This window comes from Podarcis filfolensis, assembly GCF_964270895.1.
Source record: "Podarcis filfolensis genome assembly, chromosome: 5".
Lineage (NCBI taxonomy): Eukaryota > Metazoa > Chordata > Lepidosauria > Squamata > Lacertidae > Podarcis > Podarcis filfolensis.
Window position 1 is genome coordinate 83,287,754 of NC_139608.1, and position 26,654 is coordinate 83,314,407.

A 26,654-nucleotide genomic window follows, 5' to 3' on the forward strand; every position below is an offset into this window, starting at 1 on the left:
TAGGACAAGCAGCCCCCACCTACCTGTCTTCTTATTTACAACCAATCAAGGGGCTCTGCCTGCCATTGGCTCCAGCTGTACCTACTGTGGGTCTCCCTGGCTTTTGCCCAACCAGTCCCACTCCTGCTCAGCTTTAATAAATTCTAGCAGCCTGACTTTCTGCCTTGCCCTCTTCAATGACACTGTCTTTTCTGCACTTCATTGTCCAGCTTCCTGACAAAATAATCCATTCGGGTAAGGCCTGCTATTGCCCCTACACTGCCACTATTGCACACTTAAAGACAAAAAGGACAACTCTTTCAGAATTCACATTTAAAAGGGGAAATTTAGCATCACAGATATGGCTTTTGTACAGCTGGTGCCAAGGGTGGCAGGATGGGTAAATGACTACCCCCAAAACTGCTGGCTCACTCTGTCTGAATTAGAAATACAGAAAGGTTTGTGTCTGCAAAGGTTGGAACAGCATAAGAACATGAGCCAACCACAGCACTGCCATGAGAATCTGCCTCAACCCTTCCTTGCCCTTTTCTTTTCTTTCTAGACCTTTTTCTTTGCAGAGCTTCTTCTGAGATTGAGATGCAATTGGAGGCCACAGGCAGAATTCCTCCACCCTTGCTCCATCACATTCAGTTAGCAACCAGCAGCACTGAGGCCTAGAGACACTGGCATGTGCCAATGACACCATCATTGCTAGTCAGGGCCTAGGGGCCTCTCGGCATCGACAGGGATGCCCAGAATCAGATAGACCCAACAGGGGAATCCAGTCACATTAAAAAAGAAGAAGCTAAGAATTCATGAAATCATCCTTGTTTCCTGAATGGTAGCAGCCTTGTTTGTTCCAGCTTTGATGAGCACCTGTAACTTATAGCCGCAGGCATATTTGAGGGTGCACTCCTGCTGAAAGCCCTATCGGAGTCCGAAACCTTGTCATTTCTACGGATTTCCCTAGAATGCCAGAATTTGACGACGACCAGGAAGACCTTCCACCAGCTCCATCTGTCGAGGACTGCAGCCTTTTCACTCAGATTCTAATGTGAGCGAATCGCTCTGTAATTTGTAATGTGAGGAGCTCTCCGTGGGATTGTCCAGAAGGTGTGGCTATTGTAGAACTTTGCAGTATTGGTGGGCATGGCCCCTGCTTACGTTGAAATGAGATAAACAGTGCCGCTGTACATGCACAATGTTGGGGTCCTCAGTGGGTCGCCTTGGGCCAGTCATGGTTGTGGTCTCTCACCTTAGAGGGTTGTTTTTGAGGACAGAACGGGGAGGCGGAAAACCATGCACACCTTGAGCTCCTTGGAGGGAAGTTGGGCTATAAATTTATAGGGGCAAAGAAAGTGGATTTCAGATAAGCTGGGTTCTGATCCCTCTCTTGTTCAAAGGCTTTGGTTTCGCAAACCGTGTTGCTCACACTGCAGTCACTTGCATGCTTGCTGAGATACATGTCTCACTAAGTTCAGTGAGACTTATTTACCCCCTAGTAAGTATGTTTAGGATTGCAGTCTTTCTTCAAAGACTTTGAATGACAACTTTCTGCAGGGGTTATTTGGATGAATGTTGACCTGGAAAGGGCTCTCTGCAAGTGGACTGTGTGAAAACCACTGTTCTGAACAAAACATGCACAGATTGCCTTGGTACCTTTGCCCTTGCTATGTTCTCTGTGACTCAGATAGAACCCGTTTGCCACCTTTGAAATCCCCAATGTCTGTTCTCTGATTATGTATATGGAATGGGAGCTGTTGGATCCTGGCCCCTCTAGAAAACTTGCTCTCAGTAATGTTCTGAGGCAGGGAGCCATGTTCTCTCTTTTTGTGCAAGCTCCTGCATTTCACTCTTACAATAGCTGCCTTTCAATGATGGGTGAAGTGATTCATATGTATTTTTGTGTGTGTGAGTAAGTAACTGAGCACTTAGAGCACTGCTGAGTGATTTATCATCAATATAAACCATCATTTAGGAAGTCACTAGGAAGATTGGGGTGGGCGGGAGGTGGGCAGAGAGAAGACCTTCCAACTTGAAACCATGTAAGTAAAACAAACAGGAGAGAGATGGAAGGGGAGAAAATATTTGGGCACATGTAGCTCCTCTGAGATGAAAAGCAAAAATGACTTTGAAACAAATAAATATTTCCAACATCAAATGCCAGTCCATTTGAATGAAACACCTAAAAGCTAATAGATAGGGCTCTATCATACAACTTGCATCACACAAAGGAACAGAATCCAGAATGGAGCTGTGTAGATCAGAGGTTCCCAAGCAAGGCAATAAACTTGTACTGTAAGTTAACTATACAGAGGATTCTTAAAAATTGCCTGGTCTTTCCTACTAAACACAAGGAGACATGCCTAAACCTCTTTCCCAAGTTTTCACATTTTGCAATTACCATTTGGTGGTGGTGGTTGATACTTCAACATCTATCCACAGTTGGTCGTAGTTGCAGAAAAATAACTTCCAGCGACTACCTGATATTAGCTGAACCCATGATGAGTAAGATGCATCCTGGTTACTATGGGGGGAAGGAAGGGCAAACTAGAGATTCCAAGGACTCATTATCAAGGTGGAAGCAGGAAAAGGGGACAACCGCTGCCCTTTAAGACCCCAGGGATTCCTATTGCCTGGTGTCCCAACAATTAACTCCTCTATCTCAGTTCTGATTTGGCTAAAAACACTGTCAGGCAGGATAATTGCTTAGAAGGTACCTGCACACTTTGGTTCATAACTTTATTTCTAGGAGGGATAGATTCTGTTTTATAGCAAAAGTCAGAGGCCCCTGTTGGCTGTGGCTCTGGTGCCCTCTTTTTCCACTGAAAGTGGCAGCCTTCTGCAGCTGCCATTCTTTTTATGAAACAACAACAACATGGTAGACTAGTCTTCAGCATATTGCTTAGTTTGGCCTTACAGTGCAGGGATCTGCAGACTGAGGTTGCTGGTTTAGGCACTTAAATGAAGCCCAGGCTGCAGACAGGCTAAAAAAAGAGATGTGGTGTTATGTTGATGGGGACCTGCTGAGCTTAACGGAACAAGGTAAAAAGGTAAAGGTAAAGGACCCCTGACCATTAAGTCCAGTTGCGAACGACTCTGGGGTTGCGGCACTCATCTTGCTTTACTGGCCGAGGGAGCCGTTGTACAGCTTCCGGGTCATGTGGCCAGCATGACTAAGCTGCTTCTGGTGAACCAGAGCAGTGCACAGAAACACCGTTTACCTTCCCGCCGGAGTTGTACCTATTTATGTACTTGCATTTTGACGTGCTTTCAAACTGCTAGGTTGGCAGGAGCTGGGACCGAGCAATGGGAGCTCACCCTGTTGTTGGGATTCGAACCGCCAACCTTCCGATCGGTAAGCCCTAGGCTCAGTGGTTTAGACCACAGCGCCACATGGCTGCAATGTACATGATAAAGGGGAAAATATGCTTCTTGCTCTGGGAACATCATGATCAGGGGACAGGTTGGGTCCCAAAGGGCTCCTTTATTTTCTTCCACATGGCTGCCATCATTGGCATGGGTTCAAATCCAGGCACTATAATCCCTCATACTGGGCTGAGTGATCTCCACAAAAAGAGTGTGCTAGGCAAAGAGACAAACTGCACCTCCATTTCGAGGTCTGTGCAAGCAGCAGGTCCTAATGATGGGCGTTTTGCAAGTTCTTGTGAAACTAGAACTAGCATTATGGTATAATAACTCAGTCTCTGGTGTATGTGCACACACAGTTCAGGATAGACCAAAAATGAGAACAATCGTCATACAAAATCAAACTGAAAGGAGGGAGCTGTGCTACTTGCAGGATGGGAAACAATTACTGCATCATAACATTAAAGTCTATTGTTTTATTGTCTCTTAAATGCTGTAGTCATTTGTCTAACGTTATCCAAGCTTTATTGTAGCACTCATCTTTGATGAGGGACTTCTCTCTTCTTTTCAAATGTGTAATTCTCTAATATGTTCCCATCCCCCCGGCCTTGTTGCTGTCTGTTAAATTTGTAAATCAGAGGGAGGAAAGAGGGATTAAATTGCTGAGGTGTACAAAAACAGAGGAAGAAAAATGTATTTTTCACATGACAGAAACTGGCTCCAAGGCCCATTGAAATGACTGGTAGCTGCACCAATGGCCCATTCATTTCAGAGGTTTGGGTTTGTGCAGGAGAACTTATTGGAGGATTGTGCCCTCATTAATCCATGCTTTTGTGTCCATGCAGCAGGGCAGGACCTTCTCTGCAATAATGAGATGGTATTCTTCTTTCATCTGCAACAGAAAAGGATGGCATTTGGAGTTTAACTGCATCAGCAGAAGTTTGAACCGAACACTGAATTCCTGCTGGAGAAGCACACACTATTTTTGGATGTAATCACATTGAGTTTAGGGGGGTATAACAACAACAACAACAACAACAACAACAACAATTTGTATACCGCTCTATATCCATAGATCTTAGGGTGGTTCACAATATAAAATTACAGTATAAAAACAAAATACGCACATAATAAGAACAAAAACAAGCCAATAATTCCCCCTTCCACAACACATTAAAAAGGGCACCAGATGTCAATCAGCCAAAGGCTAAGTTTATTAAAGGAAATACAGTGGTACCTTGGGTTAAGAACTTAATTCATTCTGGAGGTCTGTTCTTAACCTGAAACTGTTCTTAACTTGAGGTACCACTTTAGCTAATGGGGCCTCCCGCCGCCCCGCCGCCGCCACACAATTTCTATTCTCATCCTGAAGTAAAGTTCTTAACCTGAGGTACTATTTCCGGATTAGCGGAGTCTGTAACCTGAAGCGTCTGTAACCCGAGGTACCACTATACATGCTTGATAGAACAGATCCTAGTTCTAACTACGCTGGAGAGACAAAGTTCTGTGCTCTCAGCAGCAGACATACAAATATGTCCCCAAGGTAAGGATGAAGGAGGAGCAGGAAATGATGTCAGCAAGAGTATAAATCTAGTACCTTAGGGAAGGTTAGCACAGGTTACATCAGAAAGGGCAGTCTGGGAAACCTGGAGGTTCCTTTCTCTATCTACTCTTTCCCATTGCAAGTAGAGTTGCATCCCAATACTTCCATAAGAAACAGGGGAAGGAGGATATTTATTTATTTATTAGTTAGACTTATACCCCACCTTTCTTACAAGACGGAGCTTAAGGAAATTTATGAAAAACAGAAACAGGTATGTGTGACACACCCACGTGCCCCACCATAGCAAAATATCCTGTTAGAATATGCCCCATCTTAGAGGAATAGCCAACACAAAAATGGGTAACTCAAAGGCAACACGATATATAAAAATGTATGAAATATCAGCTGAACGATAACAGCACCACTCTGGAATTCCAAAAAGACAGAGATGAAATCCAATACAAGACAGTGATGAAAATCCAATACCAAACCGAAACAGTGAACTTCAATAGTCATGTTGGAAAATGTCGATACGAAAGATGCCCAAAGGAGAATATAATCTACTTCAGCGATCCTGGCTGGCTCTTTGGGCTTTCACCCTCTTCCTTCTCCCACACCATCGCCCTGTGGCCTTTCCTGGCCATTCCCACTTGGGACATGCGTGACACTGTTGTATTCATTTATCTTTTTCTCTCTTACTTCTTTTATTTTCCTTCTACCCGACTCTTCTGCTCCTTTGATGTTCTCTTTTGTTGTGTGCGTACATGTGTGTGGCTGGATGGATAAAGGACTCAACTAGAGACAATGTGCATTTTTTTTCTCTAAAGCAGGGGGTCAATTTTGGAGTAGGACAAAATTGTTGTGGCAATACTGGAAGGGAAGAGTGTGGGATCAAGGAAGATTTTTTTTTAAATAATACAATGAAACTGTTTAAAGCAACTTTTATGGATCAATACATTTGCATTAAAATTTAAATTTAATTCTGAGGGACTTTCTCTTTGCCACATCTGGTGGTCCTGCGGAGAACCTAGCTGACTTCTGAAATGGAGCAAAGATCTAGGTGGTAGAAATGGTCTAGCCTACACTTCCTCTCCTGTCTGCAAGAGCCTGATCAGCAACCTGTTTTGTTGTTGTCGTTTGAGAGCTTGAAGCAATGCAATAGCAAGGATGGTTGATGGAACATCAATGGAGAAAGACTAGCGATGAATCTACTGGCTGGACTTCAGCAGTCCTGAAGAAGACAAGATAAGATGTACCGAAAAATCTTTAATTAAATCCTAAAAAAGCTTTAATTAAAGTTTGTCCTAGTATGAACTGATTCTTTCTGTTTCTGCTAGTTGGTATGCCTCCCACTTTTGATTTTTGTTTAGCGGTTTTTTTAAAAAAAGATAGTGAATTATCATTCTGTGTGGGTGGAAAGGTGGGCTAAACACATTACAAATAATCATTTAATATTATTTAACTGTTCCTTCTTCACCTTCTATTCCTACAGCTCAACCATGCCACCCTGCTGCCTTTTGGGAGGTTCATAGACCTAAGCCAACACAAACAACTGTACACACTGAGGAATGCTGTTTTTCCAGAGTTTCCAAACGCTTGGAGAGGAGTTGTGTAGACATCCATGCAACTGTATGTGCAGGGGTCTTTTCAGACAGTGCAAGGAATGTATACATGTCCGGGACACAGACTGCCAATGTGATGGCTCCCTGCATTCATAGTAAAGGTAAAGGGACCCCTGACTGTTAGGTCCAGTTGTGAATGACTCTGGGGTTGCAGTGCTCATCTCGCTTTATTGGCCAAGGGAGCCAGCGTACAGCTTCCGGGTCATGTGGCCAGCATGACTAAGTTGCTTCTGGCGAAACAGAGCAGCGCACGGAAATGCCATTTACCTTCCCGCCAGAGCGGTACCTATTTATCTACTTGCACTTTGACGTGCTTTTGAACTGCTAGGTTGGCAGGAGCTGGGACCGAGCAACGGGAGCTCACCCCGTCGCAGGGATTCGAACCGCCGACCTTCTGATCAGCAAGTCCTAGGCTCTGTGGTTTAACCCACAGCGCCACCCACGTCCCTCCGGGACACAGACTGCCAATGTGATGGCTCCCTGAATTCATAGTATATTCAGTAAAAATGTCCGGAAAGGACTTAGCCTTGCCTGTTGGCCCCCACGTAGCTGAGAGGCCAGCCTCTTCACCCAACCCCAGTTGAGTTGGCAAAGCTAGGATTGCTGTTTCTCTTTAACAATCTGAGGGATGGTACATGGATGTTTTGCTTTTATTTATATAGGGGTCTCACATATAAAGTACAAAGCAGCTGCTTTGCTTTGCTTTATTTATTTTTCAAAAGAATCACAGTGACTGAAACTAGCCAAAAAAGGTTGAATGACGGAAATGTAACAGCTGCAACCTCACCACCTTAGGAGCAAAAGGTTTATTAAGGTTTCTGTGGCACGGACAGGAAAATACAAATGGCAAGCCAAGCTGGTTAAGCTGGGAGGGGAGAAACAAGCCTTTATGTTTAAAAGACCTCCGTTTTGTCTTTCTTGTATGAAAAATGAAGAACTAGAAAGAGATTCTTCTTTCCTTCTTTTTGAAATGGCAGGCTCTTTTTCTCCTGTGGACTTGCCCCCCCCCCTTTTTTGCAGACTGTGCTGGAGTGCATGATGGAGTGCTGTCAAACCAAACAACTATCTGTCTTGTCTGTTCAGTGCTTTTTCCTGTCTCTAATATTGAACCTGCCAGTGATCCTGAACGCACAACATATCAAAGACACTGCTTTTTATTTTTTTAGAGCTCATCTTCCTCCAAGGGATAGGAAGCTCTGAGCAGTCTGTACAGGGTCACTTTCACCCGGAGGTGAGGAAGCTTGGGAGATCTATTGCATGGAAATCTGTTTACATGAGGCTAAGCCTGGTCCCCCGTGATGCTGAAGACTCTCCTCCAGACTGCCAGGCGAAAGAAGCTTTTGCCAAACCAGGAGAGGGGGGGGGGGGGAGACGGTTCTTTCCTTTTCCTTTCACATTATGAATGTGGCCACAGAGAGGTTAGGCTGGCCTCAGCCAGAGCCAGAGCTTTTTCGGCTGTGGCTCCGATCTAGTGGAACGCTCTGCCACAAGAGATTAGGGCCCTGCGGGACTTGACATCTTTCTGCAGGGCCTGCAAGACAGAGCTGTTCCGCCAAGCCTTTGGCCAGGGACTCCCTCCTTTGGCAATCTTCACAGAACTCTAGCCCAATGGTTGCCATCAATTTGATTTGAAGTAATTTTTTAATGAAATGATTTTAGAATGTTGTATTATTTTATTGTTGTTAGCCGCCCTGAGCCCGGCCTCGGCTGGGGAGGGCGGGATATAAATAAAAATTTATTATTATTATGAATGTGGGCACAAAAAGGCAACGTTGAGCAAATAGACCCAACTCTGTGATCTGCTCAATTACTGTCTATCATGCAGATGTGGATGGTTAGTTGGGCACAGAAAGTCAAGGCAGTTATACCTGAAAAGGAGCACTGTTCGAATTCTAAAACCTGCCCACTATTAGAACTAGCAAAGCATGGACCAAGGCATCAGATTATCCATGGCAGGAAGTGGAATGAGGGCGGAGGAAGGCATATGCCTGTGGGGACAACTTTGCTGAATTGACCAGCCATTATGAGTGACAGCTGGATTGATAAAAGGAAGCTACTGCAGGCCTGGACTAGAAGTATTGCAAGTGGCTTGTTCTATAAAACTTCTTGGAAGCCAAATGTTGCTTCTGTGCATTTGAAGCAAATGATATTTCCTAATCCACTTCGCGTGTGCTTTGTCCTGAAAGGAGGCACATAAGCCCTATAAGCAAACAAAACATTTTAATGGACTAGAAACTTCTGTTGATTGGTGTGCAGGAAACTCTTCCAGAATACATTTTTCCTTTTGTTAAAATGAAACTGATGTGACTCAGCCTGGCTGTCTGAAACCCACTTCGTTTGTACATTTCTTGACATGGTTGTGGCAGTCTCTGTTTTGGATAGGCACGAAAACATCTGCCCATGTGGTTTCGCTTCCTGACATATACATCATCTTGTAAGCTTTCTAGGAAACCAAACTGTGTGGGTAGAAGCCTCTCTCTCTCTCTCTCTCTCTGCAAAGGTACTATCTTTGTGCGCACAACACTCATAGCTCCAAAATCTACTGGTGGGAGGAACATGAGGGTATGTTGGGGGTGTGATTACAGCCAAGGTCAGGCTGGATTCTAATACAGTGGTACCTCAGGTTAAGTACTTAATTCGTTCCGGAGGTCCGTACTTAACCTGAAACTGTTCTTAACCTGAAGCACCACTTTAGCTAACGGGGCCTCCTGCTGCTGCCGCTGCGCCGCCAGAGCACAATTTCTGTTCTCATCCTGAAGCAAAGTTCTTAACCTGAACCACTATTTCTGGGTTAGCGGAGTCTGTAACCTGAAGCGTATGTAACCTGAAGCGTATGTAACGTGAGGTACCACTGTACCTCAAAAAGTCATGCTATGTTTTAGAAAGCAAGATGGGCTATTTGGTGAGCTCTTGGGGGTAGTGGCGGAGCTTCATGCTCCGGCACCAGGGGCGGGGGGGGGCAGAGAGCAGGTGGGGGCGGGGCTGGTGCGCATCCTGGGGCCTGGGCGCCCAGCGCGGGCAGGGGGACAGCCGCGATGGCACCCTGGGGATCGCACTGCCGGGGGCAGTGTGCTCCCCCCTCAGTCCTCTTCCTCCACCAGTCCTTGGGGGTGGTGTAAAAGGTGTGATTCCATCCACTGTGCTATAATACAGTTGCCATTCATTTTATCGAGGCCTGACAAGTAACTCTCTGATGCATTGCGGTCTCCATTTCTGCTAGGGAAGGAACTGGCCTTGCACTGACTGTTGCCTTATTATATAAAAGATATATATTTGAGAGAAACTACTTCAGTTCCCAAGAAAACATCCCACTTAACAGGGAATCCATAATGCTAAACACGTTTGTTTAAAGAACTACATTACTGCTACATATTATAAGTGAGCGGCTTGAGTCACACATTGCAATTAGCAGATTGGTCATAAGTAATCTATCGAGCACGTTGGAATGCCAACAATTGATCGCTTACTGGTATTTTCTTTAATCATTAGTTTGTATTGAGTACCGTAAATAGAATTTTAACATCATAAAGCAGGCCAAAATTTACCCCTCTCTATGTATTGCAGTAATATGTGGCGGGAACAAATATCCATGTAATCAACTGCTTTCAGATCCAAAAATGGAAGCACACAAATGTTTTCCTGAAATGCAGGCAGACTCAGTGAGGTGAACGGCTTGCTAATCAGCTACAAAGAAGCATTTTATTTATTTTTTAAAACTTCCACCATTCTTCCTAGGGAACTCTAGATCGAGAACATCCAATTTTTTTGGATTTAGTCTTCACGGCATTCCTGGGAGGTAGGTTAGACGACTTACCAAAGGCCATTGGGTAATTTCATGGCTGACCAAGGAAGTAACTCCCCAGTCCAACCAAGAACGGATAACTCTTTAGACCAGTGGACATTCTTTTGTTATTGTTGTTTAGTCGTTTAGTCATGTCCGACTCTTCGTGACCCCATGGACCAGAGCACACCAGGCACTTCTGTCTTCCACTGCCTCCCGCAGTTTGGTCAAACTCATGCTGGTAGCTTCGAGAACACTATCCAACCATCTCATCCTCTGTCGTCCCCTTCTCCTTGTGCCTCCATCTCTCCCAACACCAGGGTCTTTTCCCGGGAGTCTTCTCTTCTCATGAGGTGGCCAAAGTAGTGGAGCCTCAGCTTCACAATTTGTCCTTCCAGTGAGCACTCAGGGCTGATTTCCTTAAGAATGGATAGGTTTGATCTTCTTGCAGTCCATGGGACTCTCAAGAGTCTCCTCCAGCACCATAATTCAAAAGCATCAATTCTTCGGCGATCAGCCTTCTTTATGGTCCAGCTCTCACTTCCATACATCACTACTGGGAAAACCATAGCTTTTACTATATGGACCTTTGTTGGCAAGGTGATGTCTCTATTTTTTAAGAAGCTGTCTAGGTTTGTGGACATTCTTACGGCACACTTAATATTGCAAATTCAGGTTCTTTTTTTATGGATCATCTTGAGAGATGTCACCAGAACTACGTACTTCTGTATTATCACCCACCCTAAACATTTAGGATGGAATGAAGAAAAAAAAAATTGGAAGAATTTATGTTAGGCTGGCTTCTTGCTTAGGTGTTGTTTTATTTATTTATTTATTTATTATTAAAGTTTTCTTGGTTCACAAAGGTATGTGCAAGGTAACTTTTTTCAAGTTATATTTTCCATAGGTCAGTTTCATTTGTTGAGACATTAGGGTTACATTAGGAAGAAAAGGGGGGGGGGAGAGGTGGAGGGGGGAAAGGGGAGTGGGGTTGGGGTTGGGAGGCAATGTGTCTAATTTGCTTAATGTATGTGTGGGGTTTTGTGTCAGCGTCGTTTGTGCGGGTTCTCTTTGCTATTCGCTTGTGTTCTTTTGGTGGTGAGAGAGGTTGGGGTTGACCTAGGGTGTGGTTGTTTGCTTGTGATTGGCTGTGCTGAACTTTGTTTTCATGTGTGAGTGGGGTGTGTGTGTGTGTGTTTGAATCAGGTTAGCCATATTGATTCGTATGTTGTTGATGGATTCTTGTCATTGTCTTGTTGGGCTATGTGTGTGATAAAGGGGAGCCATACCAGGGTGAAGGCATCTTCTTCTATTTATCCCCATGTCAGTTTCAGTTTATTGGTTAATTTTTCTAGTAGGGCTGTTTCCCATACTATTTGGTACCATCGGTCCATGCTTACTCCTGACAGGTCTCTCCAGTGTCTGGCTATGATGTTTCTGGTTGCTGAGAGGAGGTGTGTTATGAGTTCTTTGTGTTGTTCTAGAATGTTGGCACTGAGTTGAAAGCAATTTCTCTCCCCCACATGTGGTTTTGGCAATGTCAAAAGCTCTCTCCTTTTCTTAGGAACTTTTTGGCATGCCTTGCAAAAATGGTTCACCAAACACCAGAATTGCCCTCGCTTGCCACCACTCTCAATAGTCTTCACTTGCTGTCTGTAACATCATCACACACGTAGTATTAAAACACAATCTCCAATTGTGTGGAACTATCACATGTGACTAATCCAAGAAGCAAAAAGGAGCGTCAGCCAAAGGAAAAACCAGTTGCAGCAGTAGTAGCTTGTGAAAACAACAGCACTGAACAGGATTGAAAATAAAGGTGAGCATTCTCACATTCTAGATAGTTTGGGGAGAAAGTGCTAGTGTTGACCCCAAAATTAAAAATGGCAAATAGTCAGTGCCGCGCTAGTAGTTATATACCTTTAATTATATCCATCTAAGTACTGACCTCAATAAAATATCAGGGAGATGTTTGTCCTTAGTTGAAATTCACTTAAAAATTGCCCAAGCCCTAATCTTTCACTCTGGATCTCTGCTTTTCTTTCATATAGGATCCAACTCTTGACTGATGTGTCCGGGCAATTATCTGAAAATAGTGATGAATGTTACTGCGAGAGTGTGCAAATGACTGTTTGGAGAGTTTAAGCTTGGATCTATATTAAAGGTCAGTTATCAAAGGAAAAAGGAGGCAAGAATGGATTATTTGCTGCTTGCAGTGAGTAGAATTTTAATGTCACTAATGTTGGTTATTAAGCGTAAATACACAAAGGTTTAAGGAAATCAAAGGATGAATGCAGTCCAGGCTTCTGGCAGTGTCCCCAAGGAGTGCTTGTGCTCAGGGAAGAGCTAAAAATACAAAATGAAGCTTTTTAAGGCAATTGGGTTTTAAAATATACCCTCTTTGTGAATGGCCCAATTCATTTTGCAAAGCATTCTCCTAGGGTTCAGAGACCCCTGGCACACAGGAAGCCAGGCCAAATCTATCCTCGTGGGTTCCTAAGAATCAAGAGCTAGACAGGTTTTATGTTTAAAGAAAACCACTTATAAGTCAATTAGCTTTTTAAAAGACTTTGGAACACCCTTGTGAGCTTGACCAATGATTCAGAAGATAAAAGACAAAGCAAGCCTCTCAGCAGAGTTCAGTTCTTCTGTTTCAAATTTCTGATGTGTAAACTTAAAGAGAAAGAGAGAAATTGTTTATAAAGCAAAGCATTCATTGTTCAGTAGCCAATGATACTGGGCAACTCCTGTATTAACAAATGTAACACATTACAATTGCAGACTGGGGAATCTTCAAAAGACAAAACCAAACTCAATGTCTTGATATGCTTTTATATATTGAGTGGACAACTAGCAGAAAATCCCAGTTTTAAAAGAGAGAAATAATCACCAGTATTTTTGTTTGTCTGAAAATTAGGTCTCACTGTGGTGGTTAACCTGTATCAAGGCTACACCACTTCAGACTACAGATGGGGAAAGTGGTCAAAAAATGCATAACCTATCATGAAAACTAGGTATTGTGGAAACGTGTTTTAGCCTAGTCTTCTCCCTGACATGCTAGTGTTCTATGTGCAGGGAGGGCTTGCCCGGAGCAACAATCAATTATCTGATTCTGTCCTGCTACAGTTTGAACTGGTACATGCCAGACAGAGGTTTACCAACTCTGTAAAAACCATTTCTGCTCATTACCAGGTGAGTTTCCTTTATAGAAAGTTACTGTGATAATACACAAGAACAATTAATTAGAGGGTGAATACAGACAACCAATGGATGTGGTTAACGTGGTGAAGTTTGCCTGCTTAAATGTGCAGAACATGCAGCAAAACAATAGCAGCTGGCTTTGTTGCTAAACAGAGGGACGGGGGTGGTGCTGTGGGTTAAACCACAGAGCCTAGGACTTGCCGATCAGAAGGTCGGCGGTTCGAATCCCCGCAACGGGGTGAGCTCCCGTTGCTCGGTCCCTGCTCCTGCCAACCTAGCAGTTGGAAAGCATGTCGAAGTGCAAGTAGATAAATAGGTACTGCTCTGGCGGGAAGGTAAACGGCGTTTCTGTTCACTACTCTGGTTCGCCAGAAGCAGCTTAGTCATGCTGGCCACATGACCCGGAAGCTGTATGCCGGCTCCCTTGGCCAATAAAGCGAGATGAGCGCCGCAAACCCAGAGTCGGCCACGACTGGACCTAATGGTCAGGGGTCCCTTTACCTTGTTGCTAATCAGTGAAGTCCCATATCTCCATGCATGGCTGCAATCCTTTCACTATTCTCTGGTTCTTTGTTTAGGGCAGGGTATTTCAACCAGAGGTCCATTGATTCTTGAGTTCCGTATTCCCCCAGAGGTTCTGTGAAATGTTACAAACTCTTACCTTAAGCACTTTGCTTTCTTCTCTTGCCAGTTCCCCCACCTCTGAGAGTGCCCACAATCAACATGTCGTCTCATGGCATAGTTTGCCAAAGTAACCAAATTTCATGTTGGGAACTCTCAGAATAGTGTTGCTTCAAAGAAGTCAATAACAGATTTCCTCATCTTTCCGGAGTTGTCCTCCCACCCACATCCTCTTAGGGGGGGTAAAAAAGGCTTTTAAATTTTGAGCTTGTGAAGCCATCTATTGCATGTAATTTCACACTTTCAAATCAAGAATTAAACATGTACAACCCCACCCAGTCCTTTCGGCATACAACACACCCAGAACTGTAACTTAAGAGATATGGCAATCTCATCAACAAAGACAGTTTGCTTAACCTGGAATAAAGCGCGTATGAAATTTATTTATATATGTCAGAGCTGCCCGAGGTCCCAGCTCACAAAGGACCAACGCCGCTTCGTTGTTAAGTACGAAAGTCTTTATTGAAGTTCAGTTTCACTTCCAGAGCTGCAGCGTGCAGCTCTACGTCTCAAACTCTAGATCACTGATGCTCCGTCTGAATCTCCTCCCCCCAGACACCAGTTTAAGACTCTAGCCTTGCTCCACCTCTTCCTCTGTTCTTTCAGCCTCTGGTTCCGCCTGTCCGTCGGGGTCTCGCCCTTTCTAGACTCTTCTGACGCTGAATCCCCTGAGCCTTCCCCCTCCCTCCGGCGGGCTTTAGGAGCTGGTTCCCAATCCGGGTCTCCTGCTGTCCCCCACGCCTGTACATTTGAACTTGGCACGCGCGCCCAGCCAGCAACTTTCCTCCTGACCGTTTCACTGCTGCTGTCACTGCTTCCCCCTTCGGGGAGGCTAGCTGCAACTGACCTCCCCTCCGTTTCCCCACTCTCCGATGGAGGCGTGGTCAGCCCTGACTCATCCTCTCTCCCCGCTGGAGGAGACGCTGGCCCTGACACATGTGACTCTTCCCCCCCACTACGCTCTGGTGGGGAAACTGGTCCTGATCCCCCGCTGCTGCTTTGGGGTTCCCCGCTGGCTCCTTGTTTCTGGTGCGTCCCCCCTGGGACCCCCCTTGCCCTGACCATCGGCGCCCCCTTCTGGGAATCTTCTGATTCGCTGGAGAAGCTCATGGAATCTCTCGGGTCACTGTCATACTCCCCTACGCTGCCCTCGGATTCTTCCCCTTCGCTCTCCATTTCCTCTCTCCCCTGTGCTCCTGCTCCCGAGCCCCTGACAATATATTTCATATATAAAGATGTATTAATATTACAAGGTGTTCCTCTCAAGCCAAGCCAAACCTTAACAGAATATTAAAAATAAATCACAAAAATAAATATGTCATGATATACAGGACCGGCTCTTCCATTAGGTAAGTAGAGATTCCTGCCTCGGGTGGCAGATCAAGAGAGGGTTATAGACAAGTGACTCTGACACATTTGCTGCTGCCTTTAGCCACTTGCAGGGCTGCTCACCACCATTTTGCTAGCTTACGTTTCAAGTTGCTGCCTCCTTCCTTACTCAGGCTCAGCTGCTGCTGCCTAAACCCCTTGGAATCCATTTTCAGTGCATTTCCATGCCACTTTCCAAACTCGCAAAAGTCTGTTGTTGTTGTTAAGTGGTTTTGTTGTGCTAGGGCGACAGGGCACTTTAATCTGCTTCAGTTGTGCTAACCTAAAATTCCAGGATACACCTCAATCCCTCTTACGTCTTAAAGAAGACATTTAGATGAGTTTAGTTTCTTTTATTGTATTATGAAAAAGCTTTAACAAAATCTTATTTTTTAAAGAGCAAGGTTGCAGAGCAAGATGGGACAAGATAGGGAGGGAAGGGCGGAGAGGGGCAGCAGGGGAACCTGACCTGACCAGGTCCCACCATACCTTGTTCTGAACATGAAAACAAATAAGCAGCACTTGGAACAGGAATCTTGAACTTAAAATCTGAAAACGATGATGTGGAAGCATGGAAGACAACATATCCTCCAACATTTCTCCAACAAAAACAGGGACGTTCCATTCCATAAGGATAATTTTACTATTTATACCTCACCTGTCTGACTGGGTTGCCCCAGCCACTCTGGGTAGCTTCCAATATATATAAAACACAATAAAACATTAAACATTTTTTTTAAAAAAACTTCCCTATACAAGTCTGCCTTCAGATGGCTCAGGGGTTAGATAACACCATACCCGCCAACATTTTCCCAATGAAAGTAGGAACATTCTACCAAACCCTCCAATGAAAATAGGGACTTACTAAGGAAAAGTGGGACATTCTGGGATCAAATCAGAAACGGGGACAGCTTGTCTACATTAGGGATGTCCCTGGAAAATAGGGAAACTTGGAGGGTCTGAGACAAGCTGCTCCTTAAAAAGCAGCTCTAGCTGCAAGGACTTTCCTATTGGAGGTCACCTGCCACAGATTATTTTATACAGATGGTGAACTTGCCAAGTGGTTAAGGCAGAAAAGACTTAGCATTCAATAACATAGGAAAAAGGATATATTGTTTTGCCTGCAGCACATAATTTGCTGAGGGAGAAATTCCTCTTCATACTATAACCTGCGTTACATAAGATCTGTTCCATTACAGAAAACAATCACATTTCCTTCCTTTGGTCATTTAATTATTACAATATTTATTCTGCCCACCCTCCAAGCTGCTCAGGGTTGTTTATGAGGTGTTTCCTGCCCCCCCCTTACAGTTTCACAATGTGTCCTTAAAAGAACTGTGAGGTGAGTTTGGCTGAGGGAAACTGACTGGGCCAAAGTCACCTCAGCTGAGCTTCATGGCTGAGAAGATACTTGAATCTCTGGGTCTCTGTAGGTCTAGTGCAGCTCTCTATTGACTTGAATTAACCAAACTGACTTCCATGTCAACCATTTTATTGGTGTACAAGAGAAACAAAGCTTTCACTTGCTATTCTCTGCTCTTTTGTTTCCTCTCTTTGGATCCCACAAACAAGGAAATATAGCTATCCATTTCACATGTTTTTGCAGAAAGGCATCTTGAACTCATCAAGGAAGCAGCAGCAAATAACGGCTCTTTAAGGTGTGGAATCTGTATAAAGCCCATGTTTTTGTCATACTCACTTTTTAAAGAAGTATGCTTATGTTTTAAGGTGTGTGCCAAAAACATAATGCATGAAGCGACTCACAGTCTCTTGCTCTGTTTTCACCAAGAAAGAGGGGCGGACAATCGTTACTACTTCTCTATAGCTATTTCTTTCAGCTGCATTGAAAATTGCATTAAAAAACTGGTTAAAAGGAAGCCTAAGATGTCGCGGTGATTTTTTCCTTGCTCTTATTTTTAGCAGTGATTTCAATGACTGTGATAAAGCAGATTAAAACCAGAGAGACTGAGTGTGGTTCTGGTCCTTTGCATGCAAATTTTCTTCATGTGAACAACAACCCATATTTATCTCCAGTCTTTTCATTTCCGATGAAAAAGGGGGTAGGCATTATAATGAAAATATTCAAACAGTCTTAACTACAGTGTCATTAGCATGGGCTAATTACTAGCGCCTTGTGATTTACGTGTTTTTGGATTCATCGAAAGCATTTGGAGCTGTTCCCCCCCCCCCCCTTTGTTAAGAAAACTTTAAACAATGGAGGGCATAAGAGAGGCTGATAGAATCATGAATGCTGTGGAGAAAATGAGCAGAGATCCCCCCCCCCACATTTTTCATTTAATACTAGAATGGGGTCCTCTAGTGAAAATGATTGGGAGAAGGATCAGCACAGATAAAAAGAAGTACTATTAGACACAATGAAAGGATATACAATGATGTTTTCCACTGCCACAATGGCAGTTGAGTTCTCTCCCCTCTGCTCACAGTGTTCAGGCACAGTTACTGTGGTGACATCCTATCCCATGTTTCCTTGCCTTTGCTTCTCATCGCTGGCTGTCACCAGAGAACTGCTCAGTGCGATGACATCACAATACTGGGAAGAATATGCAAATGTTGCAGTGGGGTGGGGAGGATGGGGAACAACCTGACATCCAGTGGCATTTGTAAGTAGCTTGGAGAACAGGCCTAACCGTAGGTAACAGCAATCATAGCAAAATGAAATATCTCTATATGAATATATCTCTGAACACCAGTAAAGGTAAAGGTAAAGGGACCCCTGACCATCAGGTCCAGTCGTGACCGACTCTGGGGTTGCAGCGCTCATCTCGCTTTATTGGCCGAGGGAGCCGGCGTACAGCTTCCAGGTCATGTGGCCAGCATGACTAAGCCGCTTCTGGCAAACCAGAGCAGCACACAGAAATGCAATTTACCTTCCCGCCAGAGCAGTACCTATTTATCTACTTGCACTTGACGTGCTTTTGAACTGCTAGGTGGGCAGGAGCAGGGACCGAGCAACAGGAGCTCACCCTGTCGCGGGGATTCGAACCGCTGACCTTCTGATTGGCAAGTCCTAGGCTCTGTGGTGTCAGGGCAAATAGCAAGAGATGGACAAGGCACTAGTCAGATCACTGGTCCATCTATGGTCTACATGGATTGGTAGAGGCTCTCCAGGGATTCAGGCAGGAATCCCCCTCCACACTTTATTAAGGATTGGATCTGGGATCTTCTGCATGCAAAAACATTTGCTCTAGCATTGAGCTATGGGTTTATTCCAGCATCTTCAGATATCCTGCTCATAACCTCCTGAACACTGAGTACGAGAACTGACCTGTGGTTTGAGTCCATCTGATAGGTTTTCAAACGTTTGTGTCGTTTTCACTGTGTGTATATAGTTGTTGTTAACCGCTTTTATACTTTTTATGAAATTGTAGCACGCAAGTCCTTTTTTCACCAGCAAATACATAAATTGGGGCTGTTCTCATACTGCAATGCTCTTATATATATTACTGTTATTGACCCAGTGGTTTCCAGTGGCACTGTGGGCATTCCCATAACCTCCAGCCTCTGGGGCGAAAGCACTCTACTCTTTTTAAAGTGGGCTTCTGATACTTTTTACTGAAATGCAAAAAGTAAGTAGGCAGAAAATATACTTTGCTTGCAAGCCTCCTTCATCGTAGTTCGGCTGTCACGTTTGCATTGATTTATGATAATAATTCTTGCCACACATGGATTTTTTTTTTAATAAAAAAACACAACCGTTTATTTTGCTGTCTAAATAATAAGGCAATTTGTTACAGCTAATTACTCAAATGCTTCCTTAATCTCAATTAAAAGATAGAGGGCTGATTCCCCACAGCCCCCGCAATGCTACTACCTTTCTAAAGCCGTATGCTCCCCAAAAATCTTTTTTTAATGTGTTCCCAATTACATATTCATTAAGGAATGTGCGGCCTATGGAAAACTGAACTGCTAAATACATAGCTGCAATCTTAAACAATGATTTATTGTGACATGGGATGTGGGACATTTCCACAGCTTTTGTGATTGCCGTGATGAAGCTGTAAAGCAAATAGCATGAAATGAAGCAAGGCCTCACAATTTAATCAGCTCGTAAACAGATCTACCGCATCAAGCAAATGACATTATTATCCATCTGAAGTAAATCTTGCTAATCTCAGGAGATAAAATCAACATCATTAATGGTCACATGTCATATTCATCAACACTAAACCATCCCTTTTGACAGATTAATCCTAACTACAGCTCCCACGATGTATGGTAATCGAGCCTGGAGCCTGCAATTCATTCCGCGGCAAGGCTAACCAGTACTCTTAGCGCAGCTATTACAAATAATTTTTTTATTGATTTACATATTTTAAAATGCATTTAAGGTGAGGCGCCATTAAAAATCCTGTCACTATTGCAGATTTCTCCCCCGCCCTGTGCACAGTCTGCGTTCACAGAAAAAGGGAAGCGAAACGCACTTTTGGGTACAGCCCAGCACAAAGCCCATTGAAAGGAATGCGAGCCGTGCTACAACAGCTCTTGCACGGTTCCTATTCATTTCAATGTAGCTTTTAAAACATCTCAGTTATTAGAAGTTACGTCTCCATCCTGCCCCTCCTCCAAGGAGATCAGGGCAGCCTACAAGGTTCTCGCCACCTCTTCATTGTATTCACACAACAACCCTGTGAAGAAGGTTAGACTGAAAGCTTGCGAGTGGCCGAATGTCAACCAGTGAGCTTCTTAGCTGAGTGGGGATTAAACTGGCATGATCAATCTGCTCCTAGTCCAATGCTTTGGAGGTTTTAAAGCAGAGGTTGGGTGGCCAACCTGTCATGGATGTTTTAGCTGAGATTCCTCCATTTTAGGGGGTTGGACTTGATGACCCACGGGGGCCTCTTCCTTCTCTATGATACTAAGATTCTATATGGGTTGGGGAGCCTGCGGACACCCCGCCCCCGTGATGTTGCTGGACTACAACTCCCATCATTCTAAAACCATTGGCTAAGCTGACTGGGGATGATGGCAGTTGGAGGCCAACCATAACTGGAGGGGCACAGGCTCTAACCACTATACTTTGCTGTCTTCTGCAGAATAACTTTCTGCTTGACTGTGCTCCCACTGTCTTTTGCATATCATGCTGATGAGCTGGAGGGTAGTTAAAGGAAGTATTTGGCACACGGTCTCCTATTTGCAGATTTAGGGTGTTTCCAGACCAGACAACCTGTTTATTGGCCATTTGTCCTGATTTGTGTGCAGGGAGATTAGATGACATTGGCTACTCAATGAGCACTTGTTCTGATTTACTTGCTGGAAGTGAGGGAGATGTTGCACCAAACCAAGTGTTATCCCACACTTCCCAGCACATTTACCCTTAAATAAGAGACACGGGGGAATGATTAATGGACTTCAATGTCTGTACACTAATGCGCAAAGTATGGGAAATAAACAAGATGAGCTTGAGCTCTTGGTACAGCAAACTAAATATGACATAATAGGAATCACTGAAACCTGGTGGGATAAGTCCCACGATTGGAATGTAATAATGGAGGGATACAATCTATTTCAGAGAAACAGACCAGACAAGAAAGGAGGAGGAGTGGCGTTATATGTCAGGGGTGTGTATACCTGCGAAGAGATCCAAGATTTAGAACCTCAAAGCCAAAGTGAGAGCATTTGGGTCAAAATTAAGGGAGAGAAGAATAACAGTGACCTCATTGTGGGAGTTTACTATAGATCCCCAAGCCAAACGGAGGACATAGATGATGCCTTCCTGGAACAGATGGCCAAGCATGCAAAAGGAAGGGAGATAGTAGTAATGGGGGACTTCAATTACCCGGATATTTGTTGGATGTCAAACTCAGCCAAGAGCATAAGGTCAAACAGATTCCTCACTGGCCTTGCAGACAACTTCATTGTCCAGAAAGTGGGAGAAGCAACAAGAGGAACAGCCATTTTAGATCTGGTCCTAACCAATGTTGATGACCTGGTTAGTGGGGTAGAAGTGGAAGGATCATTAGGCGCGAGTGATCATGCTCTTCTGAAGTTTACTATACAGCGGAAAGGAGCAGCCAAGCATACTAGGACTCAATTTCTCGACTTTAAGAAAGCCGACTTCATAAAACTTAGGGAAGTGCTTGGTGAGATCCCATGGACAGTAATACTAAAAGGAAAGGGAGTTCATGATGGCTGGGAGTTTGTTAAGAGGGAGATAGTAAAAGCACAACTTCAGGCAATACCAATGAGACGGAAACATGGAAGGTGCCTAAAGAAGCCAGGGTGGCTATCTAAAGAACTTTTAACTGAGTTAAGATTAAAAAAGGATGTGTACAAAAAATGGAAAAGGGGGGAAACCACCAAAGAGGAATTCAAACAAATAGCCAGCACGTGTAGACACAAAGTCAGAAAAGCTAAAGCACAGAATGAACTCAGGCTTGCTAGAGAGGTTAAAAGCAACAAAAAAGGCTTTTATGGGTATGTTCGTAGCAAAAGGAAGAACAAAGAAACAGTGGGGTCACTCAGAGGAGAAGATGGTGAAATGCAAACAGGGGACACAGAAAGGGCTGAACTCCTCAATGCCTTCTTTGCCTCAGTCTTCTCCGATAAAGAAAACAATGCCCGACCTGAAGAATTTGGAGCAAATGATTCAGCAGAGGAAACACAGCCCAGAATAACTAAGGAGATAGTACAAGAATACTTGGCTAGTCTAGATGTATTCAAGTCTCCAGGGCCAGATGAACTGCATCCAAGAGTATTAAAAGAACTGGCAGATGTGATTTCAGAACCACTGGCAGTCATCTTTGAGAATTCCTGGAGAACAGGCGAAGTCCCGGCAGACTGGAGGAGGGCAAATGTTGTCCCTATTTTCAAAAAGGGGAAAAGAGAGGACCCAAATAATTACCGCCCAGTCAGTCTGACATCAATACCAGGGAAGATTCTGGAGCAGATCATTAAGCAAACAGTCTGTGAGCACCTAGAAAGGAATGCTGTGATCACCAATAGTCAGCATGGATTTCTGAAAAATAAGTCATGTCAGACTAACCTGATCTCGTTTTTTGACAGAATTACAAGCCTGGTAGATGAAGGGAACGCAGTGGATGTAGCCTACCTTGATTTCAGCAAGGCATTTGACAAGGTGCCCCATGATATTCTTGTAAAGAAGCTGGTAAAATGCGGTCTTGACTATGCTACCACTCAGTGGATTTGTAACTGGCTGACTGACCGAACCCAAAGGGTGCTCATCAATGGTTCCTCTTCATCCTGGAGAAGAGTGACTAGTGGGGTGCCACAGGGTTCTGTCTTGGGCCCGGTCTTATTCAACATCTTTATCAACGACTTGGATGATGGACTCAAGGGCATCCTGATCAAATTTGCAGATGACACCAAACTGGGAGGGGTGGCTAACACCCCAGAGGACAGGATCACACTTCAAAACGACCTTGACAGATTAGAGAACTGGGCCAAAACAAACAAGATGAATTTTAACAGGGAGAAATGTAAAGTATTGCACTTGGGCAAAAAAAATGAGAGGCACAAATACAAGATGGGTGACACCTGGCTTGAGAGCACTACATGTGAAAAGGATCTAGGAGTCTTGGTTGACCACAAACTTGACATGAGCCAACAGTGTGACGCGGCAGCTAAAAAAGCCAATGCAATTCTGGGCTGCATCAATAGGAGTATAGCATCTAGATCAAGGGAAGTAATAGTGCCACTGTATTCTGCTCTGGTCAGACCTCACCTGGAGTACTGTGTCCAGTTCTGGGCACCACAGTTCAAGAAGGACATTGACAAACTGGAACGTGTCCAGAGGAGGGCAACCAAAATGGTCAAAGGCCTGGAAACGATGCCTTATGAGGAACGGCTAAGGGAGCTGGGCATGTTTAGCCTGGAGAAGAGGAGGTTAAGGGGTGATATGATAGCCATGTTCAAATATATAAAAGGATGTCACATAGAGGAGGGAGAAAGGTTGTTTTCTGCTGCTCCAGAGAAGCGGACACGGAGCAATGGATCCAAACTACAAGAAAGAAGATTCCACCTAAACATTAGGAAGAACTTCCTGACAGTAAGAGCTGTTCGACAGTGGAATTTGCTGCCAAGGAGTGTGGTGGAGTCTCCTTCTTTGGAGGTCTTTAAGCAGAGGCTTGACAACCATATGTCAGGAGTGCTCTGACGGTGTTTCCTGCTTGGCAGGGGGTTGGACTCGATGGCCCTTGTGGTCTCTTCCAACTCTATGATTCTATGATTCTATGATTCTATGATTCTACCCATGACTTTCCTTATGGCAAAAAGTCAGATCTTTTTGAGGAAGTGGGCTTGTTCCGCAGGAGGACCTCCCAGTCAACTATAACTGCACAGCCAGAATTTGCTGGCATGTGATCGAATCTCCCCCCCCCAAAAAAATAGCAACAGTCTGGAAGCACCCTTAGATTGCAACCCTATATGCACTTACCTGGGAGTAAGCCTTATGGAAGTCAACAGGAATTTCTTCTGTATAGATACATGCAGGATTGCACTGTTAGTTATTCGGGGGCGGGGGGAGTCAACCCACTCAATGTGTTGAGTGCTGAGCCACAAAGATTCTGTAAATTGGAAGGTACTGGAGAGCTTGAGTTGCATGGGATCTAAACGCCCCCTGGTGTCCTCTTCTGGCTGGGCTGTGAGCTTGCTGGGCGTTAAAGTTCCTAGAGGGGACTAGGAGTTGCCCTGCAGCAAGCAAGAGGTAGACAGGATCACGTAAGAAAGGCAGGCTCTGTAAAACCAGCTCCCAGGCAAGGCAGATATTGCTTTGACAGATGCTTGAGTTCAACTGCACTCCTAAATAGCAGGCATGAATATTCCCTGGCAAGAAACAAGCAGGGATTTGTACACTCATTGGAATCATAGAGTTGGAAGAGACCACAAGGGCCATCGAGTCCAAACACTGAATTAGACTATAGTTCCATCCACACTTTGACTAGCAGTGTGGCTCTCTGAGACCAAAAGCAGAGAGATCTTTCCCAACCCCAGTATCTGAGTGGCTGCCTAATGGGCCTGGAGATACAATGATTGCAAACCAGAGCATTTGAAGAAGCTGACACAAAACAGCCCAGTGATCAGCATGCCACTGAAGCATATTTTCAGGAAAACGTAGATTCTCAGCCACTTGGCAAAGAGCCACCTCCCTGCCTTAGTTTCCCCTGATGAAAATGACCATAGGATTGTTAAGAGGCTAAGCTAAACAAATTCTTGTAGAGCTACAATCTTGTACAAAATGAGCAACAAGAGCTGCATAGTCCTTCTGCAGCTTTGCTCTTCTCCTGGCAGTCTACAACAGTTCTGTCTCTGTTGACCAACCAGGATTTCCAGAGTTGAATGCAGAGGAGCAACAGACATGCTGGCAGCCTTTGGGAATAAGTTTTCCATGAAGGCACGAAGGTTGCCATATTCCTGGGCTTACCGCTCGCTGCACAAAGCTGTGGACAAGGGAATAAGCAAGGTGGATGTGCACCCTATAGCCAAGGGACGAGTACAGTTACTGCCTGAGCACATGAGAGAATGATCAAGCTCAGAAATAGACAAATGCTGCATTGCTTCAGGCAGTTGATCAGCAATGGGTAGCCAAGCAAGAGACAGTAAGCTCACCACGGACTGGCAATTACTTAAAATTAATCTGTGAATCCTCTCTCTAGAGTCCGGGCTGGAACACACACGACTATCTTCCTGGGGAGGCCACTGAAAATGACAGCCTTCAATTATTTGATATGCCTTGCACACTACCTTTCTACTAGTTGGTTCTCAGGGCAGAAAGAGAAAGAGCAAAGGAAACATTTGCTTACATTGTGACTTGTTTCCATTATGCATTGTGCTAAGCACAGTATGCCCTTTCGCCTGCCCTTAAAGGTGGCTATCAGCAGGGCTGCAAAATTGGAACTGCAACCCACAAACTACAGAAGCCTCAGCAAAAAAAGGCTTGACTGCTGATAAGGTGGGGGGTGACAAGATGAGTGTGCTGATGCAGGAAAAGGCTCTCAATTCACCAGACAAATCCCCTAAATGTTGACCTTGTTTGCATGGCCCGTTACCGTGTAATATCTTTATAGATCTGGTTGAATCATCAGAAGAAACTCTGTAGTTCTAACAAATACGTATCACTTGTTGGGTTTCAAAGCATCCATTTAAAAGAGGTGCACACAAATCACTAGATCGGTTCAGGTTGTGATGATTTGATCCTGGTGGTTTCTTCAAGCCCCCTGTCTTGTAAAACAATCTGGGTTTGGTTGAGGACGCTTTTTCTTCCAGAATGCCATGGGCCAACAGCATCCCACCACTGTAGTCTTCCCACCTTCAGGTCTCCCTCCATCTTTTCTTTCATAGCAAGGCTTTGCCTGTGATGTCAGCATGATGCAACAATGGCACTCATTGTGAAACGACTCTATCCTCACCTGCTGTTATGCTAAAGAGACTGGCGTACACAGTTCCTGGTTATGGATATGCTGTTTCATGATGATTTCTGTTTCTCTGGGCAGGTAGGACCAGCTTGAAGCCATTCCGTTTCTACGTTCATTGGTCTGTGGTCCAGAAATATATCTGTTAAGCCAACTGCCAGGCTCTGTAACAGCATCCCACATGACCTGATGCCCTGCAGATACTTTGGACCCCACCCCCCAATTTCCTTGGCTAAATACTGGCTAAAACCAATGGGAGATATAGTCTGAAACACCTGCAGTAGTGGGTAGAGTGGCAGACTAGGACTTGGGAGACCAGGGTTCAAATCCCCATTCAGCCATTAAACCTACAGGGAGACGTTGAGCCAGTCACTGCCTCTCAGCCTATCCTACATCACTGGATTGTGGTGGGGATTAAATGTGGAGGAGAAAGAACCATGTATGCCACCTTGAGCTCCTTGAAGAAAAAGGTGAGATATAGATGCAATAAATAAAATAATACTCTAGAGTTTGCCACTTCCAGCATATATGTGTTAAGGCACAGAATGCATACCAAACCCCAAGGGAGATGCTGCATTAAAAGGTATATTCTGAAATGTGAAGTATTCTATATTACAATGAGACATGATGAGCTATGATGAGATTATGATGAGATATTGTAATTAATTAGACCCACCCTTGCCAGGTATGAAAATAGATTGCTGGAGTGGGTCAAACCAGTT

General features: G+C 44.4%; 3 long non-coding RNA genes across 6 annotated transcripts in view; 1 reads left to right on the forward strand and 2 right to left on the reverse strand.

The window, feature by feature from the left end:
* Positions 1–3,809: 3,809 nt before the first annotated feature.
* Positions 3,810–10,419, reverse strand: LOC310763076. The gene is made up of 3 exons (XR_014548457.1): positions 10,328–10,419; positions 4,946–5,052; positions 3,810–4,240 (listed from the first exon to the last, which is right to left on the reverse strand). It is a non-coding gene; the product is annotated as an uncharacterized lncRNA (long non-coding RNA).
* Positions 10,420–11,959: 1,540 nt separating this feature from the next.
* LOC310763029 overlaps positions 11,960–26,654 on the forward strand; it is a 39,261-nt gene continuing 24,566 nt past the window's right edge. For all 4 annotated transcript variants that reach the window (XR_014548396.1, XR_014548397.1, XR_014548398.1 and 1 more), the window contains exons 1-2: positions 11,960–12,113; positions 12,346–12,458. This is a non-coding gene — a long non-coding RNA (uncharacterized lncRNA). The remainder of the gene's footprint in view (positions 12,114–12,345; positions 12,459–26,654) is intronic.
* LOC310763083 lies at positions 19,485–26,438 on the reverse strand. The gene is made up of 3 exons (XR_014548466.1): positions 25,687–26,438; positions 23,958–24,346; positions 19,485–19,560 (listed from the first exon to the last, which is right to left on the reverse strand). It is a non-coding gene; the product is annotated as an uncharacterized lncRNA (long non-coding RNA).